The 23,323-nt window shown below is 41.1% G+C and overlaps 1 long non-coding RNA gene across 2 annotated transcripts; it reads right to left on the reverse strand.

Moving 5' to 3' along the window:
* Positions 1 to 6,414: 6,414 nt before the first annotated feature.
* On the reverse strand, positions 6,415 to 14,083 carry LOC138921665 (uncharacterized). Of its 2 annotated transcripts, none has more exons than XR_011434425.1 (4): positions 13,977 to 14,083; positions 11,992 to 12,069; positions 9,115 to 9,191; positions 6,415 to 6,590 (listed from the first exon to the last, which is right to left on the reverse strand). It is a non-coding gene; the product is annotated as an uncharacterized lncRNA (long non-coding RNA). The 2 variants fall into 2 exon arrangements; XR_011434424.1 differs by having other exon boundaries at positions 6,424 to 6,590; positions 11,996 to 12,069.
* Between the last annotated feature and the right edge of the window lie 9,240 nt (positions 14,084 to 23,323).

The following is a 23,323-nucleotide window of genomic DNA, read 5'->3' on the forward strand; positions in this document are numbered from 1 at the left end:
TTTATTTATGGAATATCTTCTTGCATTATATCTTGAAATATTTTTTTCTATTCTATTATTTTTAGTTTACTCCTTTGGGGACCCCAATTATTCATATGTCAAATATCATGTATCTTCAAATCCTGTCTTTCTTTTACTGTCTTTTTTTTTTTAACATAGTTTCTCATCCTTTGTGCTGCTTCCAATAACATCTTGATTTTGGCGATAGCTTTATTTTTCTTTTCATTTCTTTCCTAATGTTCTCACAGTTCATGCTTGTCTCCTTCTGGCACATCCCCATTTCTTCCCTCAGCTCTCATATCGCCACTTTCTGCTCCAGCTTTATGGAGCTTATTGCTTAGATTATTTCATTTTTGTTTTTGCCTTTATTTTTAAATCCATGGTATTTTTTTGGTCATAATATTAATCTGCTTCATGACAACATTTTATTTTTTATCTGCTATGTATTTTTCAGTTTGCCTTTATCCTTCTTTCTTATGACGTCTTTTCCCAGGAATATGTTGAATTCTAATTCAGTGACCTCCCCCCCCAGCACCTGGACCAGTTCATTACAGAGGGGTCATGAGGCTGGGCTCTGTCATACGCAGTTGGAATTCTCTCTATGGCACATCATGTCTTCTTTTAGCTTTTGGGTCTCCCCACACAACTGAGATCTACAACAGACCATTGCCTGCAAATATGGCCAGTCTTTGTGATTCATTCCTAGCTTCCTTGATTTTCCTTTATGCAAATAATTTGAGGAAGCTCCTTTTCCCCTGAGACAGGACTGTTGAACTGGCTCTCCCAACACTCCTTATACCTTAGAGAACCATACTTTGCCAGCAATACGCACTTAGGGCATCCTCTCTCCATGTACTCCTGAATCCATCCTTAACCTTCAGTGCACTCCTTTATATATTGTGGTTTAGGTTAGTTTCACCAAAGTTGGGGGGTGGTGTGTTTTCCTTGTTCTCCTTATGTGACTTCTCAAAGGAGGGGAGACAACACCCTCACTCTGTCATCTGATTCAGGGGAGTCCTCTTCCCACCCTACACAGGTCTCTTAAAAGAGTTATCTAACTTAGATGGCTATTCTTCCACTTAACAAACACAAAGTTAGAACTTATTATTGACTATCAAGTGTTGCACAGGTGCCATGGATATTACCTGCCTGGATATGAAAGCTACGCTTCTGGCACCTCAGATGGGACTACAGAAGGGACAGGCACTGCTTTTAGCTGGGAAAGCCTGGAATGGCACCTTTGGATGGGTGTCCAAGGTCATACCCCCTAGAAGTCAACAGCTGAATTTCAACACATCCATATATGATCAAAATTCTGTGTGGGAGCCAGCAATTTATGTTGGTTTGAAATCTAAGCCCCAGGCAACAACTGTTTCTGACCTTCATCCCAGTATGGAGTCTTTCTCACAAATAGCCCTCACAGCTGGGAGTTTCAAACAGCCTATTCTTTCAAACCAGTTGTTCCCTAAAGCATTTGTCCTGTCTGCCCAGGATTTTCCAGAGCCCGGACCAGTATGGCTGGAATCAGTCTGTTGTTGCATACTGAAGCACAGGCCAGCTGCCAGTCCGGGGGCCGATAGTGGGTCTGAGGCCCAGCCCAAATCATATCGACTTACTTGCAGCTGTTTTTACCAGAGCCCAATAGGTCCTTGGCATAATTCCCCTATTTGTTTAAAAAAAAGACTTTCTTTCTGTGATATGGTGGGAACACACACTAGGCTTTCTGCTTCCTTGTATACAACTCTGAGAGCAGGGAAATAAACTCAGGGGTCAAAGAGACTTTGCAAAAATTGATTTCTCATTAAGGTAAAAAGTTTAGAATTAGACAGGAAAATACCGTGCTTTTACAAAATATCATTTAATTAAGGATCTGGAAGGGCTTTGCAAGTATCAAACGTTCTCCCGCCTTAGTATTCCCACAGTGGCTAAATCGCTGGAAGTTACAAATATTTCTATTTACAAAACAAAGCAGCAGGATGATTGATTACCTCAGGTGGGAAAAGCGCAATGCAAAGAGAGCATGCAGGTGTTTTTGGACAATCAGCTATTTCAACACAAAGGGAGAGAGAGGTTCTTGATGAGGTGAGCCCTGATAATTAAGGGTGACCTTCAATGAGGACAATGTATTCAATTTACCCCATAGTTAATAAGGAAAAGTCATCTCACCTGAGAAGGATGCACATAAGCAAAACGAGGCTCTTTAAGGAACCTCTATAAATTGGGAACATTATTTTGTCTCAAGTTTAAGTTGATGAGAATCATATAGTGATATACATTTTTTCTTTTTATGCACTTTTCTTTCAGACTCTTGAGATATTATTTTGAGAGTATTCCTTACTGAATCTCTAAACCTCTTAAAGTTTAAGCCAATGTGAAGACTGCCTATGCCAAATACCTTTTATGTCAAAAAGAAAAAATTCCAAGGCATTTAAAAGTGTCGCTAAAATGCATGAATGTGCTGGAAGCTAAAACAAACAAATGTGTGTAACAGAAAAGACAAGAGATTCTGAAGGTACTTAAACTTCTTTCAAAAATGCTTTGATGAAGAGTGTTCTTATGAACATCAACTCAGCTTGAGACCTTAGGAACAAAGTTAGGAGCCAACTCCAAAAATAAGCACTAATTATTTTTGAAAGAGGAAGTATAACATATGCAAATGGCACAGATCCATCTGAGTCAAGAACTTTCTTTCAATGGTTCTGGAAGGAAAGTAAAAATCATCCTTTTGATAATAAATCATCAGGGACTGCCATTTGACAAAGCTATTATCGTTCTTTATGTAAAATCCTAAGAATTTTTTCTCCCCTTACCTGTGAAACCATATAGTATAGTGCTTGCACCTGATCTGGCTCTCAAATGGTAACTTCATGTTTCTAAGGCCACAATGTTGGGGACAGACTCTCTAATTTACTCTGGCTTTGCATACAGTAGGACCTTAATAGGTGGCTGTCCGGGAGGGCTTGAATGATGATGATGACAGCACAGCTGTTTCAAGCTCAGCTCTGAAGCACAAAGTGGAAACCCTCACACTGAAAATAGATGGCCCCGATGGTCCCCACCTCCTGGTACCCATGCCCTTCTGTCACTCCATCCCCTTGAGTGTGGACTGGACATGCTGACTTGTTTCTCACAAATAGAATATGACATTGTTCTGTTTGTGTAATGGGACGTCCCATCTGAGATCAGAGACTGTGGCTTCCATTTTGGCTGCTTTCCCTCGCCTTGTCTCAGGTGGCTCTCTCAGAGGGAGGCCACTGCCATATTGAGAGGCAGCACCATGGGGAGACCCACCTGGGTGAGGTAGGAAACAGGTCCTCCCTCAGATGACTGTGGGCCTGGCTGACATCTTGATGGAAACCTTCTGAGAGACCCTAAGCCAGAACTACCCAGCTGAGCTGTTCCTGGATTCCTGAGCCACAGAAACAATGAGATAGAAAACATGTGGTGCATCGAGCTGCTCAGTGGCGGAGTAATTTGTTAGCGGCAATAGGGAACGAATATAGACGCCTTTAAGGAGAATGTTTCCAGTTATTCTAGGCGGGCTAACAGAGAACAGCACATTCTGATGCTTTAAGCTACTTAGAAACCCTGTTTTAGAAGAAGATGTTTTGCTCTTCACGACAACTGTGTCAAATTCTGAAGTATGTTCTCAGGACCCTCAGGAACTAACTGAAAGATGGGAAAGGCTGGAGTTCTGAGTGACGTTTGAGGCATCATTAAGCAACTTTTAAAGTTAATTAACAGAAGCAGCTCAGGCTTTTCCTCCCAAACTACCGGGAATAGCCAACCTGCCCATCACCCTCCTGGATGCACACAGTCACCTCGGCACTATGCGGGCCTTCTGCTTGCCTTTCCTGATCCCACCCATGTCATCAGTCGCAAGCCTTCAAATTCATCTCAAGTTTGAATCCTGTCAGGTCTCAAAACCTCCATCAAGGGTTGCCCCAAAGACCTCCTAGCATCGCCTCTCAAGCATTGTCCTGCACGGTATCATCAGACAAACTTCTTACCAACCATCATGTCACCCTATTCAACCTGAAAATGTCTCCATTATGGGTCACTCCTCTTATTGTCCCTAACCTGATCTTGCCCATCCAAGTTCCCACAATTTTTGCATGCTTCTCTCCTCTGTGCGATGCCCTGTAAACTCCTTTCTAATTCACAGCCATAGTCACCTTCAAGACTCAGGTCCAAACAGAATTCTTTTGGGAAACTTCCTTTCACTACCAAACCCACTCACACTTTGTACCGTATCTCTGTGGAAGCTGGAAGCCCCAATAAACGCAATGCGTCAGTTTGCCTGCCTTCTTCTTTTCTCTTTTCAACTAAACTGAGAACTTGCTGATGCTGGCCACTAGCCATCTTTTGTTCCCACCATAATCCCTAACAAAATAACTGCACCCCTGATCATTAGATGAACAGAAGAGAAATATTATTACCTAGACACCTGTTACAGGCCAGACAACTAATAAGTGTAACTTCTTCAATCCTCACAACAATCCTCTGAAATGTATGTTTGTGTCTGATTTGGGGTTAGTGGTCCAAGATCTCCCTTCTAGTAAATGGCAGAGCAGGAATATAAATGCAGGGCTGCAGACTGCCAAGTCTGCTCTCTACGCTTGCTACCAATCCCAAAGAGACATGAGGGTTTACTTACACTTAGGTCAGCGTGCATTGTTCCTCAGATGGGTGCACAGCCTGTGGGTCAGGGTTTCTGGCTCCACTGACTGTTACTCCATTCCAAAAGTTTCTTAGAACAAGGGGACTAGACATAAGTGTTTGTAAGTCTGTCTCTCCTTACACAAAGACCTCCCATCCTCTCCTTGTCCGGCCATGCATTGTTTCCCTGCTTCATTTCTCTTCAACCTTGCTCCTCTTATCCCCATCATCACCTCACTCACTACCTTCTTTGCATCCTAATATTTTTATAGAGTTTAAGGGAGGACCCCCAAAAATCAGGATATGAAAGAGTTTGAGATTTAATGCTATGTTTCAGCAGGTTTCTCTCTATGTTTAAATATGGTTTCTTTTTTTTTTTTTTTTTGAGGGAGATTATCCCTGAGCTAACATCTGCCGCCAATCCTCCTCTTTTTTGCTGAGGAAGACTGGCCCTAAGCTAACATCCAAGCCCATCTTCCTCTACTTTATATGTGGGATGCCTACCACAGCACGGCTTGACAAGCGGTGCATAGGTCTGCACCCAGGATCCGAACCGGCGAACCCCAGGCTGGCGAACCCCGGGCCACCGAACAGGAGCATGCAAACTTAACCGCTGTGCCACTGGGCAGACCCCTAAACATGGTTTCTTTTTTTTTTTTTTTTTTTTTTTACCTACTGTCTCTGTATATGATCTTGCTAATCTCTCTCTTTGTATACTACCACGTTGTCCTACCTAATCTGTGTCTAGCTTCATTTCTGTTCTGTCACTTGCACACAGCTGCATCATTTGGTTCCAGGGAGGGACAGCTGGACAGGGTAGCCAGTGACATGATTCTTAAAGTAGTTTCATTAAGTCATCCTAATGGCTAAGTAGTTTAGTAAAACTACTTGAGAACCGGTGTCACAAATCTTCTGAAAAGTATCGACATAAATCTTCTCATAAAATATCGTTCTGAGCACGCTTATTCTTCAGCATTTCAACCTGGGAAAAAATAGGCAATAATTGTACCACCTAACTTGAAAATTTTGGAGGTTGAGGAAAGAACTTCTTATGTCCCAAAAAGACCTGTCCCACCTTACATACTGGATAATAGAAATGCAGATTTCCTAGATCTAGGATGCATAGTCCACTCCTTTTCACTTTCTAAACCAGAGGTGGGTAACTTTATCTGAAAAGGCCCAGATAGTAAATATTTTCGGATTTGTGGGCCATAAAGTCTCTGTTGCAATGGTTCCATTCTATTGTTTCAGGACAAGGCAGCCACCCACAATGTGTAAACAATGGGCCTGCCTGTGTTCTGATAAACTTTATTTACAAACACAGGCAGTGGGTCAGATAGAGCCTGCAGGCTATAGATTGCACACTCCTGCTCTAAACCGATACAACATTTAATCAGTGGGAACCACAACCCGGATAGAGAGTTTCGGTTATCTGCACAACAGTCTTTAGTAGGTGCCAGAACACATTTACCCTCATGTTTGGATGGTTTCAGTCTCAAGGATAAGACCCCATTAAAGTTTTTGGAGATTAAATTTAAAAAGATTATCACAAGAGAGCAGGGGAAGACAAACTCAGCACAGCCAGGGTTGTAGAAATGCCACACCAACCACTGTGTCAACAGCCTGTTGAACTTGGATTAGAGAAGAGTTCATTAGGAGGTCGCTGGTAACCTCTTAAAAGGGCAACTTATAAGGAGATGCAGATGTGGAAGCTAGCCCTAGATAGATAAAGATCCAAATAGCTGAAGAACAAATGAGAGATCCTGGATGCTTACGAACATTTAATGTATCTTTGCGAGGCTGCATACGCAAGTTACATGACGTTGGAATGACATCCCCTCATCCTCATCATCCTCTTCTTCTTCTTCATCATCATCATCCTCCTCCTCCTCCTCATCTTCATCTTCGTCCTCATTGTCATCCTCATTATCCTTGTAATCAATATTTTTAAAAGTTATCCTTTGTTAAAATGTTATGCTCTGCACTTTACATGTAATATTTAATTAATCTTCATAACATCCCTGAAAGAAGGGATATACAATGCCATTCTCATTCTGCAGGCCAGGAAACTGAGACTCAGCGGGGTTAGTAACCTGACAACAGTCACATAGTTGCACAGAGAAAGTTGGAGAGCCCAGATTCAAATGCAGGCCTCCACCAGCCGAAATCCATTCTCATAATCAGCAAAACTAGAACATTGCTGCTTTACTTTGCAATATGGCATATGAATGCTGCTCAAAGATGCTCATGACTAAAATCCCTTATTACCATCTGGGCCCATCGTAAGCACTTTATTGGTAGCACAAATAGCTGTAGATTCAAAAGGACACCAACAACTTCACCCTTGACGATCTCCTTCTGCAGAGGTGAAGGGTTAACAAGCTCACCCATGGTGCCCGGAGCAGAAGCATTTAGTGAACAGCTGGGAAGACCTACTGCCCTTACACTTTTAATGCATATGCATAGCATCACCCTCACTAGCCTTCTGCATTTGTTTTTGTGTGTGTGTTTTTTTCTCCACAAGGAGACGGTGGAAGGCGGCAGCTGGAGGGCACACAGTCTCCAGCCTGAACTGTCTCTCTTCTCAGAAACAGCCCTGGTACAAAACAGAATCTGGTCGTAAGGTGATCACAAAGACTGAGTTCTTCATAGAGCACCAAAAATGAAATCCAACGTAAAATAAAAATTGTAAGACTATCCATTACCTGGAATTTATACTGGGCTGGGTCTCCTCAATCAAGCAAAACCATTTTAGGTGCCATTGATTTTCTTAGCAGCTACTGGCAGTTACAAATAGGTCGTGGTGGGAAGCAGACCAGAAACACACCTTTGTTCGTCATAAGGGGGCCTTTATTCTAATGTGATGCCTTTTAGAATTAGCGGGGGCCTGGCTACGTTTCAAAGATGAATGAACATCTTCTTGTCTGGCTGGACCTACCACCCTAGGTATAGCTGACTTTGCTCTCCCAAGTTCCCCAAAGTCCATAGCAACATCTTAAGGACTTGAGTGAGTCTGGCAGTGAATTAAGAGGGCAGACCTGAATTAAAGGGTAGAGCTGTCACGTCTGACATACACCATCACTTCTCTATGTGACAGGTCTACTTGTGAACGCACCATAAAAGAGGGAAATGCCGCAAAATCAGATTTTCTGGGCAAGACAAATGGGAAATGTAAAACCAGTTTGGAGTGAAGCTGCATTAATGAGGCAATATAGTTAGTCATTTTTCTGTGCTCTTAGATAAATGAACACAACCAGCCCCACCTCTCTTGGGTTTTGAGTGTAAACTACCTCACTGTATCTGAATTGCTCAACATGGTCCAAATATGCAATTTGCAGAGGATTGACTATGAAAATTATTTTCAGAAAAATTTTGGATTTACGGTTTAAATGTAAAGACTTGGAAGTACAGAATAATTGAAGGTTTGGATTTATAGAAGGTGGTTGCTTAGTTTTAGAAAATTTTACACTGAATTTCTATCGTTAAAAGGGAGAAAAATTGCCATTTAAATACCATGAAAAAGTACTCTGAAGGATCTAAACCACAATAGAGCTTTTGCGTGCATTATGAACTTGAGCTTGAAAATATAAATTGCAGACTTAATTAGGGCAGATCTGTTTTTCTGCTCGCTCTTATATCACCAGTACCTAGCCTTAGTAGAAGTTTAACGAATATCTTTTTTAAAATAAGTGCATGAAAAGAAGGAAAGAACAAAGTGAGAGAAAGAAGGAAACTCTCAAACTAGTCAGGTTGAAGTTGTCATATGCTCAAACAATTAACGTGTGTAAATGTCTAACCATATAGTATGCGACACACAAAGGACACAATTCTTCTGTCGTATGTTTCACAAGGGAAGACAGGCAGGCATGGGTAGAAAGAATTCATATTTTGAAACTTGGGCATTGAGGACATAACTGCAATGTTATACACAGAGAAAGCAAAAATACCAATATGTTCAGGAATCTGCTGCCTTTCCCCCACGGCCTTTCCCACCCACAGTGCAACCGTCATGCCACAGAATCATGACATTATGATCTGGTTCAGCCTAATGAGAACATGAAAAGAACACTGGAGAACAGTCTATTCACCAAAAATTCACAGGAAAACCTACTTTGGCCTTCCCAAATGGAGGAAATATGGCCTTTTTTATTTCCCTTTCTATTCTGGAAAATTGCAAACAAATACAAAAGCAGACAGAGTAGCGTAATGAATCCTCATGCACTCATTGCCCAGCTTCAGTGGTGCTCAATGCATAGATAATCTGACTTCATCTCTAACCCTGCCCCGTCTCCCTAATTTAGTGGTGTGGCACATCGCAAAGATGGCACCCTTTCTTCCCCTGTGTTGCACCCCTACAGGGAGCTTCCTAGTGCCCCTTCACTGAGGCTCTGGGTTCTCCATGTGACACACCTCGGCCAATGGGTGTTAGTAAATATGACACAAGCAAAGTCTTACTTGAAAATTGCTGTATGATCAGTCACTCCTCCTCTTGTACTCCACCATCACCATGAGAACGTGTTTGAGCTAGTCTGCTGAAGAACGAGAGACATGTGGTCATCCTAGTTGTCCCATCCAAGGCCATCCTAGATCAGCTGACAGCCAGCTGACACCCATATAAGCAATTCAAGCTGAAACGAAAAGAATTGCACAGCTAGGCCCAGCCAAGATCAGTAGAGCCACCAGCCAAACGTCCCAGACCTGTGCACAATAAGCTCTTACTGTAGAGTGCCGCTGATGTTTTGTGGCCATCCTTATACATAACCAGTGCAAGTATGAATCTCAAACCCGTAACCGTTGTCTTTTTTAATATGACCACAACACCATTATCACATACTTAATAAGTCCTTGTTAATGTTATATTGAAATATATCTTTTTCACTATTTATTAAATATTAATACACAATCAGTGTTCAAATTTCCAATTATCTCATAAGTATCACAGTTTAGCAGTTTATTTTAATCAGGATCCAAATGCGGTCCACACATTGTGTTTGTTAGACATGCATGTCCCTTAAGCATTTTCAATCTATACAGTCCACACGTGTGCACACACTCCCTCTGTCTATTTTTCATTCACTATATTCATTGACTAAACCAGCTCCTTTCCTCTGGAGAGCGTCTGCACAATGGATTTTGTTTACTGCACTCTAATGGTGATTGTCACTTAAGTGATGCTGTCCTCAGAATTTCCTACAAATGAAAGTTGGATCTAGAGTATTAACCAAATTCAGGCTCCATTTTTTTTCTTTTTTGGTGGGGTTGGGGGGCAAAGCTACTTCATAGTTGGTGGCATTTTCTTCCTTCAGGATGTATATATCTGCTTGCCTTTTTTTTTTTTTTTTTTTTTTTTTTTTTTTTTGAGGAAGATTAGCCCTGAGCTAACTGCTGCAAATCCTCCTCTTTTTGCTGAGGAAGACTGGCCCTGAGCTAACATCCATGCCCATCTTCCTCTACTTTATATGTGGGACGCCTACCACAGCATGGCATGCCAAGTGGTGCCATGTCCGCACCCAGGATCCAAATCGGTGAACCCCGGGCTGCCAAAGCGGAAAGTGCGCACTTAACCGCTGCAGCACCGGGGCGGCCCCTCCTTGTCGGTCTTTATCTGATGGAGCAGCCACTGTTAAACAAGGCCTAGATCCATTCATTCAGGTTTGAAAACTGGTAATATTCTAATCCCATCATTCCATGGTTTTTACTTAGGATGCTTCCTCAAAATATTTTTTTCTACTCATCTACGATTGGGGCACCCAGGGTACAATTTTTATAGGAGAGGCAGAATAAAATGTTGATGCCTTGGGTTATTTACTATTTTTTTGAAATGAAAATTTAGCTTACTATCATCGTCTAGTGATGACCAATTAATCACTTTGTTTTGGTTTGCTTTTTGCATTATTACAAACTCACTGGTATAAATATATTTAAGGTGCATCATTCCACTGCAGATATTATCAGTATGGAATCATGCAAAATATCCAGTCTTTCTCTGGTGAAGCTTCTGCAAGTTAGCTCCTTAGTTCTTTTGACATGATGGTTGTAGACTTTGAGGTTGAAGGCTTATCTTGTATATTTCCTCCCCACCTCCACCCCACCTGGGATCAGCCTTTTCTCCAAGGATGGCTGATTCCTTTTAGAGGGAACTGGTACTTAGAGACCACAATCTGGGGTCCAGAGGAGCTCATTGTTACTAGGTTGGACATTGTTCCCAGACCTTTTCAGTGAACAGAGCCAGCAGGAAAACAGGTTTTTTTAAATATAAAATTCATCATGAGTTCATACTGATATTCCAAATAAAATTTAGGACCCTAGGGTTTTTGCTTAACTCCTATCTCATACCTTCTCATCTCACTACAATTTTGTTTGTTGTTCTCAGTGACACTGGGAATTATACAATATCACATAATTATTCATCTGTTTTATTCATATCACACAGAACAGTCTCTATATTACAATACCAACACCACTACCAGCAATATGATTACTGAAAATAGCTTATAATTTTAAAAATTATTTTTGTCCTGGGTGTATACATATACATTGAAGAAATAAAGTTGAATTACTATAGTTTAAAGGACTTTAAATAGCTTCTGTTGTGTGGTTATGCCATCAGCTGGCTAATCTAACATTTATTTTGACTTCTAGGAGATATTTTTTAATGGAGAGAGAGGGAGAGAGACCTTTGTTCTCTCGTGCAAATAAATGCTCTTTGGGGAAAGGAAGGGAATATCATTAGGTTTTTGCAAGGCCTTGGAATGTAAAAAACACCTCACCAGTGTGTTCTTTTTTTTTTTAATTCTCAGAGCTGACAAAACACCACAGAATAGAGCTGTTTCTTAACCAAGAACACGGTATTATTACACATGGTTGCATAAGCAAAAACCTAGAAATAAGCATTATCTTTACAACATCCTTAAATTTAGAAAACATTTTTAATAGAAACCTACAGTAATATTCTTCAGATTTAAATGCATTAATAACAGTTATTGACAATAGGATTTACAAAGTGCTTTTATATCCATTATCTCACTTGATTATCATGACTTTTTGAAGGAGTAGACAAATGTTTTTACTCCCAGCTTATAGATGAAAAAATTGAGAGCCAGTGGGATCAAGTGATTCACTGAAGGTCACATAGTGACAGAATTGGTACATAAAGCCAATAATACTGATTCTGTTTCCTGGGTTCTTTCCACTACATTGTCTTGAAGAAGCTGTTTAAAGTTTCCCTGAATTAACCTACATAGGAAAGATTCTCTTGTCCTCTAAAGCCTCAGAACGAAAAAAGTGGCAATCAAAGAAAACTAACAAAATGTTAAAGGAAAATAGAATTACCTACACAGCAAGGAAAATTGCAAACCAGTCTTGACAAGAACAGAAATCATAGGTGGATGTCACCATCACTTCAATGCCCTAAGAAAAAGCAAAGCTATGAAACTGGGCAAAATGAGGTTGATTCAAGTATGATATTAAAATATTTATAAATCAGCAAATCTAACACCATCCTTAGCCTTTAACCTCCGTCTAATCGTCTATGTTATTAATTACGGTGAGAAGCTAGTAGATAACATACCTGCAGGAAGGCCTCAGTCAGTATGACTAAGCTCAGAGGGTCCCAAATCCTGAATTGTGTATCTACTCAAGAGATTTTTCTTCAGTCCATGATATTTGTTTCCCCCTCCCAAATCCTAGAGGGAACTGAGGGCCCTACTCTGCACCTTCTAGTTCCAGCTGAGTAAATAAAACTTAGCTGAGCCCAGAGTCTACTCTCTCATTGCACTACTCACCAGTGGGGACTAGATGAGAGTTCCCAGTGAGGCTTCCCATGGTACCATCTGGAGCCTCTAAGTAACTCTGATGCTCGGGGAACTTATTTATGGCCCAGTATGCCAAATGATGGATCTCCAACCAAGTTGACCATAGACTTTGACCCACAAACCACAAAGATCATCATAACGCCATTTTCATACACATACACAGACCGCCTAAATGACGGTTAGTTCCACTGGGGGAGACTAAAGTGACCAGCGTTGAAACAGGATACAGCATAAGTACTCTACTGTTCAGCTGCCCTCTTTAGATGGATTCCCAGTCTGGGGGAACCAATATTTACCTTAGTAAAGTTCCTAGCTTACATATTAGGTTCAGAGCTTGCCAGGCCCTTGGGAGAATTGTCTGACACCAGTTACCTGACAACTTCCACTTGAAGAATATCATCCTCAGATATAAGTGGTAGAAAAACAAAGACTTCCCTGAGGTTATAGCATGAGTCATAGGAACCACTGGACCAGAATCTAAACCGACAGTGACACCTATTTCGGAGTAGCTTAGAGACTAAGAAAAGAACATTTATAATCTGCTTGTCCCATCGTGTAACCATTCTGAGTTATTTTCTAAGATATTTTTTAGATATCTAGGATCCATGACTGTTAAAAGCACTTCCACTGTAAACTCATGGAAATATATTGAATAAGTTTTGCTAAATATCACTGTTTATATAGCAATGGGTATACCACATTAAAGCCATACTACAAAATACATTGGAACATTGAAAAGTACATACTTATGGGTTTACAATCTACTTCATGGTTTAAATATGTACTATCAATAAAGAAAGGTTTAAAATTGAAACATAAGCCATCCAGAAACTCATGTGTGGCTATTAATTGCTCACGTCCAGCAGGCTTCAGCGTGGCAAAATTTGTGCAACCACACAGTTAAGCATAGCAGAAATGCAATGGTGCACTGATATCCAACTGCTATGTGCAAATCTGTATTTGTTCCAAGAATTGTCCCCAAAGTCACGTATTTTCCATGTGTAAATTAGGGTCTCAATTTTGATAATTTGGCCCAGCGTCTCTGCAAATTGTTTCTTCTTTGTCATTCATAATGTCACAGCTGTTCTTGTCAGAAGGACAAAAGACAGAGAGACAATCCATTTAGTCTTCGTTCTTTGCTCTTCTGTTTATAAAGGGAAGACGACAAAGGAGCCTGTTTCTCTTTGCAGGTTTATTCACGTGCTCTTATCCATGAAATGAGATGCTCTCATATCAGCCCTGTTCTTGACACTCTCAAAGCCATACTGAATGGTCTAAACCAAGGGTCTGACCCATCCGTCAACAGAGAAAGACTCAGCCGTTTGCTCCTTGAAGTGTACCTATGGCAGGCTGGCAAAGTGGCTTTTGCAATTTTGCTAGTCTGAGCTGAACAGGAACGAGCAGAGTGGATCACAGGCTTTTTAAGCATGATTGTGCTACTGCTCTTAATGACTGTACATGAACAAGCCTGTTAGAAATAAAAAGCAATTGCTTTTACCAAACCTTTCCAGAGCTGCATTTTGGTGCAAGATTTCGTCTTTGCTTCTGTCTTCATTACGCTCCTTGCCTCGCTCCCTCCAGAGTGCCTGTTCTGGCCCTATTTCCTTAAGGAACTGCTGGCTGATGAGAGAGACTTCTGAACTCCTTGAACAACTAAACAATTGCATCCCGCCCTTCCTGAAGCCAATAAGGATGTTTTCAAAAACCCAAACAGCCTGGGGAGGTGTCAGGAAGTGAACCAAGGAAGGCATGCTGTTTATAGGCCAGAAACATTGCAGAGATTTTTATTCTGGTTCGGTTGTTTGGATTGTAAAGAGAATACAGCCCCTCCCAGGGAAATGCTGACAGTCTACAGGCTATCATTCAGAGAGACTACCTCTGTAATGTCTGGCCGCAAGCCTCAGGGGGCCCACGAAAGGAGACACATGATGAAAGGATGGCAAAAATAATTGCTTACCTAGTACAGGGCAAAAGAGAAACAAGGAAAAATTTAGAACTCACTTCACAAACTCTCTTACATATTGGGACTTGCCAAATGCTTTGTCTACTCAGATTGTGGAGAGTTACTTATTTTGGAAGTGTTGTAAAGTTTTCACTGCCTTAAAACTAAGGAAAACAAGGAAATATGCTATAGAAAACAATCCTGGCAGTATTTGGTAACATATCAGAGAAAGAGTAATGTCCAAGAAATGGTCAAAGAACACTGACGCTTCCTTGATTGGTGCGTGCATGAAAGAGTTATAATATCCTTATGAGGTAAAATAGAGAAGTACATTATGAACGTGAGACACCGGATTATAGAAGTTTTAGAGCTAAATGATGCCTTGAACGTGATCTAGGAGAAGACTCAGGCTTTCTATATTAACAATGCATGGGAGACAGATCATTCAGTGTAAGCAATCCAATACTCCAACAGTTAGAATTGAATGAGACTGAGGAATGGAGAAGAAGTCAGGAGAAAGGGTCCATGTTTCCCATGGATAATAGCTAAAGCTGTAGACAGGGAAAGATACATCAGGTATCAGGTGGAAACAAGAAGGAGGTTGGGGCCAGTTATAGAGTCATGGGGGGTGCCAAGTAAGATAAGTCTTATGAAGAATCATTGAGTATGAATATGATTTTTAGAGTCCTTTACTTTCACTAAAGCTATTTATTATAAAATCATTACAGAAAAGCTTAAAATAACTTCAAAATCCCCACAATTGGACTAACCTGTCTACTATTTTTAAGGAGATGGACTTTGTCTACCAGAACGAAAGATGACTTTCAAGAGTGTTAAATGACTCCAAGAATTTTGTGTGGAGAAATCATCATCTTAAGTGGCCAAGAGTTCGAAGTATATATTCTGGGGTCCAAGAAGAACCAAAGATGTGCAATCACCTCTGCCCTCAGTCATGGGCTTCTGCTTCACGGGAGAACTGAACTCACCCCTTAAACTCCCATTTTCGAGCCGTGAGGAGGAGCGTCACCTGCTCGCATCCATCTTGCATCCCAGCCACTTTCACCACATTACCAGAGTGTGCCGGGCTCTAAGATTAAAGATCTTCCCATGAAAGTGAGATTATGAGATAAGGAGAAACAGAAGTGCGTTATTATCCACTCCTTGGCATTCATTCTGGTTCAAACTTGCTGACAAAGGAAGAAAAGAAGCTATGTTCATTTTCAACCTTGCCCATCACACCTGGGACCTTCTGCTTTTCATTAGGATGTGAGCTCCTGGGGTTCTAGTTTTTGCTTTCAAAGAGGAAAGTAGAAGCAGAAAATATCCAACTCAAAATAGCTGATACCACTGTGAAATAGTGCTCAAAGGAATAAAACAGCTCAAGGACTATTTTTTTTTTATTTCCAATAGGTTCTTACAAAGATGGTATCAAACTATTCTTGGACATATTGAGGCCAAAGTACTTTTAAACACTCTAGCCTTAGAATATGCTGTAGACTAAAACATTTCCTCCTTAACGCTGGGCTAGTTCCTCTTCTTGAAACTGGGTTCACAGAATGGTATTTATTCTGCTTTAAGCATTGTCAGTTCCCTCTCAAGCAGGGCTTACAACAGTCAACTCAGAAAAAAAAAAGTCACCACAAGTTCACCTTCCTGAGTTGACTGCACGAGCTAGAAATACATCATCAGCTCATTATTAAATCATAACCAAAATGGACATTAACGAACTTCATCTTCCACAGCTTCCTAAGACAGCACACATGGACAGTGACTTCCAATTCCCTGGGATGTGACTGAAGTTCACACTGGTGTTACTGAAATTCTTCAGAGCCTTTTGCATGAAAAACAATTGTTTCCTTACACATCAAAAATATTTACACATCAATAAGTTGACAGAGTGTATTTGCACCTTATTGTTGTTATGGACTAAATGGTGTTCCTCCAAAATTCGTATGTTGAAATCCTAACCCTCAGTTTCTCAGAATGCAGATAGGGTCTTTATACAGGTGATTAAGTTAATGTGAGGCCGTTAGGGTGGGTCCTAATCCAATATGTCTGGTGTTCTTATGAAAAGAGGAGATTCAGAGAGAGAGAGAGAAAGACACCAGAAGCTTGTGCACAGAGGGATGACCATGTGAAGAGGCAGCAACAAGGCAGCCATCTGCAAACCAAAGACACAGCCCTCAAAGGAAACCAACACTGCCGGTACCTTGATCTTGGACTTCCAGCCTCCGTGAACGTGGGAAAATGAGTTTCCGTTGTTCAAGCCACCTAGTGTGTGGTATTTTGTTATGGCAGCTGGAGCAAACTAATATACTAGTCACTTCCAGTAAATAAGAAGAATGTTAGGAAATTCTCAGATTCCATCAATCAAATTCAAGGGGACGATTGGACCACACTCTTCCATGTTTAATTTTGCCAGCTTGTTTCATGTTAATCCTTAAAGGATCACAGACTTCCTAATTAGATGCCCAGTCCGGCCTGGAAATAAAGAAAAGAGTTGGTAACTGGAACTCACAAGGAAAGTGGGGGCAGAAACTAGTTCACCCTTTCAACTCAAAGAAAGATTGAAACTGATCCCTAAGCCCCTCATTCCTCTTTTCCTTTTGTCTCTTTTCCTGTCTTCCTCCAAGTCCTCATCTGCAAAATGAATATTATAAGCCCTAATTCAAAGTTGTCGTGGAAGGGGGTGAATTAATATAATTGAGTGCTTCTCAAATGACCGAGGAGAATGCAATATGGCAAGCTAGGGTCCCAGAGAAGGAGGAGGTAGGGAAGGAGAAAGAGAGGTCGTATTTGTGGACTTACTATGCGTCTGAAACTGTCCTAAATTCTTTACATAGATTATCCATCTCATTAAATCTCATAGTAATCTTGTGAGATAGGTAGTATCGTTAATTTCATTTTACAAATGCGTTTGCTAACATTCAGAAGGGTTAATTTGCTGCCTAATTCACACTGCTAGTAGGCAATAAATCTGGCTGAAGGCCAACTCTGAGATCCAAGTTTTATACTATGGTCTGCCCAAAGTTTGAATTTTCCTAGCCTAGCTAATAAATTCATGCTAATTTTGCATAGTAATTTGAAACTTGTCTTCATATACAACAGAGACAGAAATTATTAATGTATGTGAGTATAAATAGCTTTTTTCTTCTTCTGTTGGAAAGGCAAATAACAGCTGGCAGAAGAAAAGAATTTTTAAAAAAACAGGAAGGCAGAGGGAAAGAGGATGCATCCACCTGAATGAAGCGCTGTGTTGGCAAGTATCAGATGTTACAGAATTTTGAGGGTTTGGGGATAAAAACGAAAAGAGACAGAGTTTCATGGAGCAGCTGCTCTCCATTTGGAGGATATTTAGAATGGCAGAAATGGAGAAAAAGTAGTTTAAGAGTTTTTTCTGTGCATTGAGACCATACACTCTACCTCCCCACCCCCGCTGATATTTCTTTGATAAGTGGAATTAAATATTTGAATTACTTTAAATTCTTTTTTTATTCTAAATTGTGTTTATTTCAGCTGATAATAATAAAAAAAAAAATACTGGCCATGTGGTGCCCAGTTATACTAGGGTAATATTTTCCACATTATTTTCTAGGCTTGGTGTTCTAAAGCCAAGTTGGAAAGCGTGGCTAAACTTTGTTTTCAGTTTGTTACCCTGTTTCTGCCCAAGTGTGTATTTTGACTACCAGCACAAGATCATAGGGAGAATGATGGGAAGAAGAAGTGGCTGGATCCAAGGCATGTTGATCCTCAGCAAAACATCCAAAAGTTGGAAGGATATCCTATCAACCAGAACGGCTTAGGCTGTGCTTTGTAGCAAATGGCACCAAATTTTCAGTGCCCAACAAAACAAAACCTTAACTCTGAGTCACACAAAGTTTGATGTATTCTGATGGGGGACACCTTTCCTAGAAGAAGGGGCACAGAATTCCAGCTTTCTTCAATCTGTGGCGCCTCCATGGCAATGCAAAGCTTCAGGGTTAGCCAAGAGAGGGGAAGAAAATACGGCAAATCACATGCTGGTTCTTCCGTCCAACCGCAAAAGGGGCTGATTCAGGTAGTCTTCCTGTTTCTGGAAAGAGGAAAAGATCTGGAACTATTGTTGAAAACCAGTAATGTCTACTGCAAAAGTGGTAGAGACCATGGAGAGATGAATATTACAGTTTGAAGGAAAACATACTGATTAGGACTCAATGCTTCCTGCACAGTACCAGACATATGTGGTGGTATGTAAGTTGACTTGACAGGGATGTCTAAAACCTTCCTCACAATGCTGCAAACCAAGTGTCATTCTTGACCCCGAATTCCACGGACATCCATTTTCTTGGTCTTCCTGGAAGGCAAAGGGACAGGGATGGCAAACACAGTTGGACTCATTCAAGGCCCTGTTAGATCCACCCACCATGTCCCTCAGGAGCTTGGCAGCTGCTGTAGGACTTGACAACAAGCCAGTTCTGAAGCTGGTTCAACAGCTTGGTTTCTACCATAACCTTGAGAAACTTACAGGACATGCCAGGACATGGACAAGAGACAAAGGAATTTTTGAGTCATAGCTGGAGCTTACCACTGGAACCACAGAGGCATAGAAAACTCTGGAAGCTGTGAAATGCTGCTACCTAAGGGGGCTGACAGAATCTCTTATTCAGGCTCATCTGTGGACTCAAAGAGCAAAATCCGATATCTGTGGTAGAGGACCTCACTGTGCTAGAGAAAAGTCAGAGCCAGTGGAGAGCATCTGGGATTCTTGTGTCAAATTCTAAAGCTCACTTCATGGAGAGCTGGATGGATTAGGTTTCAGGGAGTGGGGAGAGGCACAGCTGCCATCCTTATGGAGAATATCGCAAGTGGCTAAAGATGGAGACAGAGGATCTTTTTCATCTTATGGTCCAATAGGATTGCGTCTTTCCTTTTGCTGTTTTGTTGAGAGGTTAGAAAAAGATAGTGATTATTTTTCATTGCTTTTTTGGACTTGATTTGCCATTTTTGATTGACCAAGCCAAGAGTGAGCCATGAAGAGCTCTAGTGTTGTTGGTGTGCAAACACTTTCTTGTCTTTAATGAATTACCAGTGTGCAAAATTACCACTTTCAGAGAACATATTCTATTAGTCAGCTTGGGCTGTCATCACAAAATAGGATAGTCTGAGCAGCTTAAGCAACAGATATTTATTTTCTCATAGTTCTGGAGGCTGGAAGTCCAAGATCAGAGTGCCAGCATGGTCATGTCCTGGTAAGAGCTTTCTTCCTGGCTTGCAGACAGCCAACTTCTTGCTGTGTCATCACACGGTGGAAAGAGAGAAGACAAGCTCTCTTGTGTCTCTTCCTATAAGAGCCCTAATCCCATCATGGCGGCCCACCTTCATGACCTCATCTAAACCTAATCACCTCCCAAAGGCCCCATCTCCAAATACTGTCACATTGGGGAGTATAGCTCCAACATAGGAATTTGAGGCGACAGAATTGAGCCTATAGCACATATCATGCTCATCTTGTAGCTTCAGGTAGGCACAGCTTACTGCTAAGAACCATAGTAAAGCACAGCTGGACCTTTGTCCACACTGGGAGACTTTTTAATCCTATACTCTTAGGTCTTGCTTTCACAAAATGTCTATACCATTCATCTAATACTTGCTCAATTTAAAAGTCAAAACCTACTTTTGGTTTTGCTTTCTACAAATTAATTTTAATTCTCCAGTTCTTTAAATTCTTGTAATGGAATTAAATGCCCACCTAAAAATGTTTTCATTTATTGAACAAATGTTTATCATACAATGGCTTTGGGCCAGGTGCTCTTCTGGATGCTAGGGTTCAACAGCTCACGAGAAAAACAGCCCTGTCCTTATGGAGCTCACATTCCAGCAGAGGGGGTGGATGACTGAAAAGCAGGGAAAGGCATGAAGAATCTATTCACAGGCTATGATAGGAGACTCGATGAGGGAAATGTTAACACTTGATGCCATACATAAGAATGAGTAGAGGGGAGCTGCTCCCTTAAATATGTTAGCCAAAGAAGGCTTCTCAGCAGAGGTGACATTTCGCTTGTGCCCAGGAGAACTGACGCCATCTAAGAGCTAGGAAAGGAGCATCCTAGACAGAAGGCCATCAAGTTCAAGGTCCTGAGGTCAGGAGGGACTAGCGTGGACCAGGAGCAGCGTGCAACTGATGAGCACAGTTGGATAGTGAAGTGCGTGCTAGATGTCACCGTGTTGGTGCAGAATTTGGATCAGTCTCCAAATCTACTTTCTTAGAAGAGTTAGTGTTTCTAGAAAACTAATAAATATAATTTCAAATATGTAACTTTCTTGCAGTTAAAGTATTTTAGTATATATTTATAGAACATGTTAGAAAAGAGGGAAATTTATATAACACCTTTCAAATACATAAAGAGCTAAGAAACTGGTGTATGGCTCAATATGAGGATGTTGGATTACAGGGCAATTAACATGTTATAAGCTGCAGAAAGTTGCCAACAGTGTCTTCAGTTTCAGCCTCCTCTCATTGGTGTTCTGATCTCTACTCTAAATGTGCCTTTTTCTATTTATTTGTATGAGTCTCTGAACCTCTGGAATATACTTTTAGAAGGATGCAAAATTAAAGTAAATGTTTACCTGGGAGTACATTGGTGTTTTCCCTCAATCAATCATTTATCTAACAAACATTTATTCAGCAACTACCATGTGCCGGGCACTATGCTGATCCTCAAGATACAATGGTGAACAGAACACGTAACGATTCTATAGTTGAATCCACATTTCAGTAAGAAGAGAGACCTTGATCAAAGACACAGAAGTAAAGGACAGCAAACTGTGAGTGCTGTCAAAGAAAACTACAGTGGACTATAGAAAACACAGAGAGTCGCTGAAGGGAGAAACCATCCACTTGCAAGATTAGGAAAGTGTTATTTAAAGAACCAACATCTTAACTGATTTTATGAGGGGTGTCTTGGGGGTAAAACTAGGTAAGGAAATGAGAAGTGAGTAACTTAGGGAATAAAAAAAAGCCAGGTCAGTCCTTGAGTTTCTATGTGAAAGGGGCTTGGAGTAGCAAAATGCCCCTGGATCCCTCTCCCCATTTTTTATGGACTGAATTGTGTCTCCTCAAAATTCATATGTAGAAGTTCTACCCTCAAGTGCCTTGGAATGTGACTGTATTTGCAGAGAAGGCCTTTAAAGAGGTGACTAAGTTAAAATGTGGCAGTTAGTGTGGGCTCTAATCCCATTCAACTGGCGTTCTTAGAAGAAGAAGAAATTTTGGCACAGAGAGGTACAGAGGGAAGACCACATGAGGACACAGGGGGAAGACAATTGTCTGTTAACCAAGGAGAGAGGCCCCAGAAGGAACTAAACCTGCTGACACCTTGATCTCAGACTTCTGGTCTCCAGAAATATGAGAAAATAAACTTCTAGTTTAATGGCGCTGGCCCCATGGCTGAGTGGTTAAGTTTGCGCGCTCCACTTTGACGGCCCAGGGTTTCACCAGTTCGAATCCTGGGCACAGACACGGTACCGCTCATCAGGCCATGCTGAGGTGGAGTCCTACATGTCACAACTAGAAGGACCTACAATTAAAATATACAACTGTGTACTGAGGGGATTAGGGGAAAGAAAGCAGAAAAAAAATATTGGCAACACTTGTTAGTTCAGGTGCCAATCTTTCAAAAACAACAACAACAAACCTCTGGTTTAAGCCACCTAGTCTGAGGCGCTTTGTTTCAGTCCTAGCTAACTAATACACCATCTACTTCTGCTTTACAGCAAAACTCAAAAACGCTGTCTCCGCTTCATTGCCTCACATTCTTTCCTCAACTCATTCCAAACATTGTCCAGTCCTCACTTTTCTGTGCATTTCAGCATCACCTGATAAGTAGATCACCTCCTCCTTCTCAAAGCACTTTTCCACCAACTTCAGTATCCTTCCCTTTCCTGGTCTTCCTCCTGCCTTCCTGGCCTTGATTTCTCCTGGGTCTTCCCACTCTTCCAACCTTCAAGGTGGAGCTCTCAAGAGCTCACACCTCAGACCTCTTCGGTTCCCCGCTACACGCTCACCCTGTGGTAGACACATCACTGGACATTACTCTGAGAACATAGGGACGACTGTAAAGGATTTTAGAGAATGGTTATAGACAACCTAATGTATGTTTCAAAGAGATCACTATGCATGTAGTATCTGAAATAAAGAATAAATATAAGAGTTAGACATGTGTGGTGTCAACGAGGATGAATAGAGGTAGATAAAAGGGAAGAGTTATCTAATATTTTTAGGAGTTGAAATCCTCAAGACTCAAGAGGAAGGGAGGAAGAGAAAGATGGCATAATTCTGAGGTTTCTGGGGACCAGATAGATAATGGTGCCTTTTACTGAGGTAGGAAATCCAGGAGGAAGAATGATTTTGGGGGCTAGATCACAGGTTCAGTTTTGAACATGATGAAGTGCCCTTAAGATACGCAAGTGGGAATGTCAAGTGGGCAATTAGATCATATGCATCTGGAATTCAGAGAAGCCCGCTGATCTAGACATTTAACTTAAGGGTCATTGGAATATAAATGGTGGTTGTAGATGGCAACAGCCAGGAGTAGGGATGACATCTCCTTGCAAGAGTAGAGAGGGAAGAAAAGGAGACCTAAGAGAAAAATCTGTGAGGTTGCACAAGACATAAAAGCCTGGTAGAAGAGGATGAGCCAGAAAAGTAGACTAAAAAGGAACAGCCAGAGGAATGGGGGCAAGTAGAAGAGTCCAGTGTCAAGGAAGCCAATGGGAAGAAGGAAGGGCAAGATCAACGACATCAAATGCTGCTGAGTGTAAAATGAAAACTGAAATATGTCCATCACACGTCATAGTGTGGAAATGTCTAGTGACCTTTGAAAGAGTTACTTTGTTGATATGATATTTGTGGAATGCATTGAGGAGTGAC

Source organism: Equus caballus, chromosome 31 (assembly GCF_041296265.1).
Source record: "Equus caballus isolate H_3958 breed thoroughbred chromosome 31, TB-T2T, whole genome shotgun sequence".
NCBI lineage: Eukaryota > Metazoa > Chordata > Mammalia > Perissodactyla > Equidae > Equus > Equus caballus.